Source organism: Micropterus dolomieu, linkage group LG21, assembly GCF_021292245.1.
Source record: "Micropterus dolomieu isolate WLL.071019.BEF.003 ecotype Adirondacks linkage group LG21, ASM2129224v1, whole genome shotgun sequence".
NCBI lineage: Eukaryota > Metazoa > Chordata > Actinopteri > Centrarchiformes > Centrarchidae > Micropterus > Micropterus dolomieu.
This window is the reverse complement of record NC_060170.1, coordinates 33,964,241-33,970,396: the sequence shown is the minus strand read 5'-3', so window position 1 is coordinate 33,970,396 and position 6,156 is coordinate 33,964,241. Positions and strand designations below refer to the sequence as shown.

Below are 6,156 nucleotides of genomic sequence, written 5' to 3'. Positions count from 1 at the left end.
GTAGGGTCATCCTGCATAATGAGGATCTGCTGGTGGTCATACTGTGTGCTATGATCAACCGCTCTTTGTGGGATTTGGTAGCGAGAAACTGAGTCAGGTTGATTCATGACCTGGTAGATCTGGTGATTCCCCTGCTTTGTTTCTAAGACTGCTTTAAGGCCAGACACAGTTTGTCCATCTTCTGAAACTCTTCCAAATATCTTCACTACAGTGTCGCTGTCTGCTTCTGGGACACATGAGACATTGAACAGGCATTCTTTGCTGACTATTACTGAGTAATGAGGATCCATGCTGTACTCCTGCTGGACTCTGTCCTCTGTTGACTTTTCTTTGTCAGTCATGACCAGAAGTTTTTGGCTGTAGCTGTGTGAGATCTTTGAAGAGCTACACAGCCTGACTTGTATCTTCTGTTCATCAATATGCTGGAAAATTAAAAATAAATAATTTAATATAAATAAAAAATTAGGTCAAGGTAATTATTGATGAAATATATGGTATCTCACTCCATGTTTTCTGAGGTTGAACCCTTTTGATAACTAGTTTTATTCATTTAACTGTTTTGTATGGGCAGAAATATATGTCACTAGAAACTAGATTTAAATTTGAACTGTTCAATTTAAATTGAATAATTTACTATTGAATGTATTAGTTTAATACTAAATTTCAATAAACTTTAAACTGATTGTAAAATTATGATATTTAATTATTCATCTGTCTATTTACTTTCACATTCAGTTCTCACAATTCAAATTCAAGTTGTAGAAACACACATTCTTGAGGAGGATCAATGAAGTGCAGATTCACAGAGCTTCTTTTTGTCCAAACGGCACTTATCTTGTTTTACCATTTCTGTCACTCCTGGAAAACTGTGTGTGTGCAGCGATAACCATTTTACAAGTACCAATAATGTTAGAAACCAGGATTTGATTCACAGCTGTGAAGTGCAAGGGTGTGTTGATACCAAACCTGCAAGTTTGACATTTATATGTTGCTTTTCTGTGTATTTTGCATTTTAAGGTCTTTTCACACGGGAAGCGACACTCTGCCTATGTAGTCCCTTACACAGATGTTGCCTATTTAACTTAAGTGAAAATTGCACAACATTAATGGAGAAAACTAGTTTTGCGGGGATGCTCTGCCGTGCGAATTCCCTCCTGTTGATGTCCTGATAACTATTTAGATTCTGGAAACTCACAAACTGCGAGGATCAGTCTCTCTGATTTGTGCTGCTCAGAAGGTGCCTGTCATGATGTTATGATCGTGGCTCTGGACTCTGATGGTAACTTGTTTTAAAAAGCTAGATAAAAGGTAATGCCCTGGCAGTGGCAAATAGCTTTGTTTTTTTTTGATTTGATAACATTAATGTTTAAGTTGAGATTTACAAGAAATATTTTATTGCTACTGTGCAAAGGGAATACTGCTGGTAAAAAGCACCTTATTGGTTTAAAGTGTTTGCATACCACGTTATTGTACTTTTGTGTATATAGCAGTACATTTAAATTAAAAGTGCGTACTACACTAATTTAGAATTCATTAATTAATTTTGAGCATGACAACATAATTAATCATTTTTTAATCGTTGCCCAGCACTAATTATTATTAATGTTGTTGTTATTCAAATTCAGTTTCTAGTGACACATATTTCTCCCCAAAGATTTGGATTCCAGTATTGGAAATTTACATTTATTCATTTAGCTGAAGCTTTTATCTAAAGCGACTTACATTTGCTATATATATATATGTGTCAGAGGTTGCACGCATCTGGAGCAACTAGGGGTTAAGTGTCTTGCTCAGGGACACATTGGTGTTTCACAGCGGGGAGTTGAGCCCGGGTCTCTCACACCAAAGGCGGGTGTCTTATCCATTGCGCCATCACCACCCCCCAATTCAACTCTTCTACACTCAGTGGTGTTTATCGATTTTCTTCTACCAACCTGTTCCATTTCAATGTCACAGGATGTAAACCCCTCCTCACACTGCTGCAAATGACCCTGCAAACTGTGGTCAATGTCCACCCTAAAAGAAGATAATCATGTTTATCATAGAGGCTTAGTTCAGACAATAATTAAACAAATTCATTAAAACCTGATAAAGACCATGTGAAAAGTTAATGACTTAAGATTTACAGTACCTTCCCTAAGAAAGAAGAATAACAACACATTGGTATAAATGAAATATTTTGATGGATTTTATAATCCATCTGGACTGGAAAGATATGATATACGTAAGATATTGGTCTTAATCCATTATATGATCAATATGTCTACTGGTGTTTTGTTTTTACTTCATCTTAATCTGAGGATTATTTGCTGGGTATATACGGCCCTCATGTGAGGAGACCCCACAGACATAGTAGAATGAATAGCCGTGGATGTGGGAAGGGGTCCATCAAGAAGCCTATACACAGGGTCCAGAATTTTGCGCTACGCCCCTTGTCACCATCTTGGATTTTTTGAACCAGAAGTGACCATATTTGGACAAGAGGGTGGAGCTGTGGAGGGATGCACATTGCTATGCCTGACAGGTCACTGTGGTTGCGACTTCACAAGGTAGTCCCACCCTAAAGCCTCCCATGCTTTTTGGTCTGTTTTCCTCTAAATGGGACCATAATTTACTAAATGAACATCATGCTGTGTTGAAGAAGACTTGGGTGGAAAAAAAGACTTGTTTACTGAGGTAATATATCAGCTAAGTAGTCGCCTCATTTTCTTTTAGACTCCTAAACAATTCTTCTTTTTGCAGCAGGCTGGCCTTTAGAGAGAGTGCAGGTTTAAGGCACTTCAGCATTGTCTTCACTTTTCAGACCCAGAGGTTCCTGCTTGCTCTGCATGAGATTTTGAATAAAAGTATTTTCACAGATCTGAACCAAAGAGTTTAGTTGAAAAGAAAGAGTGAATGTATCCTTACCCTCTACTGGATCTCTTAACTCTGGCCCCATGGATGGATGTGTCCCTAAGATGAAATACAGTTCTTGTTTAATTTATTTTCTCGATTAAAAACACTCTAAAACAACCAGATGTGGAAGCAAGTACTGACAATAGAACCTGACCAATATATACCCCTAGCCAACATTATCTGATCGCAGAATGCAGAGCCGTGCTTGACCACAAGTCTAGCCCAGACACTAGACTCTTTCAAATCTAGGCTAAAAAAGTTTCAGGCTTTTAGCTCAGTTTCACATATTTGTCTTTTAATCTTGTTTTTAATATCTATTGTCTTTTAATTATTTGTTGTAGTATCTTTGTATTCGTATTGACACATCTGTATATTCGAGGCTTTAGTGAATCTCTGTAGTTCTAGGAAGCGTAAATATCCCCTGACAGAAGGTACCCTTGAGATCTGGTGTTGGCCCTGCATATATTTACACATTGTATGCTGGTACTGTATCTTCCTGGCTGGGGTCAATAAAACATGCTGTTTAAGTCTTCATCAGTCTCTGAAACTTCTTCATCCCACCTTAACCTTATTTTCATAAGAAAGATGACAGGGGCACCTAATATATGCATATATTTGCTTAAATATATAGAATACTGTGTGTTCAGTTGTAAAAGAGACATTTATCCAGATACCTTTGGTCTAAAGGGTTCTTGATCCTTTCATGAAACATGGGTACAGACAATCTTCTGAGTCGGTACAGTGCTGCGATGTCAGGACTGAGATTCTCCCACTCATCCTCTCTCACCTCTGAAACAAAAATGTCATACTTCATGATCCCCAGGATCAGTTGTAGGTGTTCCTCATGCTGAATATATCACTCCTTAAGTGGATCCAGTTAACTTTGAAAATATTTTCATAAGGATAACAGTAATACTGGTCCTGATACTGGTCCTAGGTTTATTAAACTTGTTGCTCATGTATTGGTATTTCTACTTACGGACTTATTTAATTTGTCTTTGACTACTTGCACTGTTCCCACCACATGGAAATATGCAAAAGTTACCCGTCTCCTCAAAGCAGATGATGCCTCTAATATGAATAACTTTCGGCCTATTTCTATTATTTACACCAATGCCAAAATATTTGAGAAAATGATTTTTAATCAATTATTAAGTTATATCTTATACCCTTACCAATTAGGCTTTAGGCCTAACTTTCTACAGTTGTATTGAAGTTCACCAATGACATTTTCTCTGCTTTTGATAAGGGGCAGGTACAGTAACTGGTGCTATTTTTATTGACCTTTTTAAGGCTTTTGATATTGCAGATCATTAAATTTTGCTTGGAACTATGGAATTAGTTTGAATCTTATTTTCACAATAGGTGACAGTGTTTCTTTTAAAGGTACATTGTATGATTATTTATTGGTTGATAAGGGGGTTCCTCAAGGATCCACTCTAGGACCTCTTTTGTTTACAGTCTTCATTAATGATTAATCTCACACCTGTTCCTTCTGCAAGGTTAATTTTTATGCTGATGATACTGTCATTTAGACTGCTGATTCTGATATTCAATGTATCCAGAACAAATTACTAACCGACTTAATTGTGACGCAAAAATGGCTTCACAATAAAAAATCATTGTGCCTCATCCCAAACACCATTCTTGTTGTATGATGTTTGCTCCGAGGCACAGACAACCTTGTACTCTTAATTTGCATATTTTATTTTGAGGATGGGTCTCCCATGGGGAAATTGGACTCATTTAAATACCTTGGAATGTGGACTGATCACGAGTTTACCTTTAAACCTCACATTGATTATATCATTAAAAGAACATATGGCTATCTCAGCTCACTCTATAGATCTGTTCCTTGTTTCTCATTTGTGAGGGAGATCTGGAAGTGGTCAGAATGGAGGAGGAGCAATACAGGGTCAGAGCTGTTGGGCAACGGCAGCAAGGGAGCTGGATAACCTGAGAAGGCGTATTCAACTGGGTCACAAGTTGGGCGGATATGTGGAGGATACCACAAGCTAGGTAAGGCTTTTTCATTGGGTGCACATATAACACACTGCCAAGCCCAGGCAATCTGTATATGTGGTACAGCTCAGAGGAAAGATGCCAGCTCTGCAATGACCCCAAACCAAGCCAGCAGCACATCCTGTCTAGTTGTAAGATAGTGCTGGTGAAAGGTCGATATGGATGGCGTCACAACCAAGTCTTGAGGAAACTGGCAGAGGTTATAGAGGTAAGCAGACTGGAGGCCAACCACAATAACTCGCTAACGCAACAACACCTGATTCACTTTGTTACACCGTCAGAGGTGCAGCAGTTCTTTTTGCCATGACGGTTTTCCTGTGCTGACACACAAGACTCAGCAGTATTGATTGTTATTTGTTTCATGCACACCTGTTGAGCACAGAACGCGGTGTGCGTTTTCTGAATTTCTCAGATCAAAAGTGAAATTCTCTCAATTAATGAAGCTGTAAAACACAGATTTGTCACTGTATTGATTTCACACATTGTGTCTTGTTTCAAGCTGTTTATTCACCTTGTTACCTCGGTAACCGCTGGTGTTGCCAAATCAAATATTGTTAAAACTTTGAAAACGTAAAAGAGAGCCTGAACGTGCCTGAATGTAAAATATTTCTTACCAAATAGTTCAGTGAGGCTGAAGAGGCAGAGGAGGATAATGAGACTCAGAGTCCTCCGGCTCTTTATCCGCCCGGCTATCATTCTGCAAAACATTTAAAGTTCTTATAATCAAGGTAGTGATGAACTGACCCTTTCCAATTATTACTTCAGCTTCACAATATCTGGTTTCCCTCTGATGTCCTCCGGCTGTACAGTCTTGAGTCAAATTCCTCGTTTGTGTACACATACCTGGCAAATAAAGCTGATTCTGATTCTAAGAGAAAACAAAAGTAAAACTTTCTTAATGCAGCAGCTAATAACAAACATGTTAGTTCCACGATTTGAATGATTGAAACGTTATGGAAGTGGGCTACAGTTTTACCATTACACTGCAAAAGCAAAATGATTTCCTTTATATCCTACAATTAGGGAAATTCATCTGAAAAAATAGGCTGCAAAGAGCATCTCTCCATCTGATAAATAATTATTAAATTATTAATTAAATAAATAATTATGTGATCTATGGTGATGTGTCGGTCGCAAACGAGTCGACTCTTTTCCTTTAACGCTCTGCTCTTTTACAGTAAGTGAACAATAGGAGCTCCTGTCTGAGAAAAGAAAGCATGGCAAAGAACAAATCACCCT

At 38.1% G+C, this 6,156-nt stretch overlaps 1 long non-coding RNA gene across 1 annotated transcript; it reads right to left on the bottom strand.

Moving 5' to 3' along the window:
• Positions 1-1,964: 1,964 nt before the first annotated feature.
• LOC123959598 lies at positions 1,965-5,581 on the bottom strand. The gene is made up of 3 exons (XR_006822348.1): positions 5,532-5,581; positions 2,908-2,952; positions 1,965-2,016 (listed from the first exon to the last, which is right to left on the bottom strand). It is a non-coding gene; the product is annotated as an uncharacterized LOC123959598 (long non-coding RNA).
• Positions 5,582-6,156: the final 575 nt, after the last annotated feature.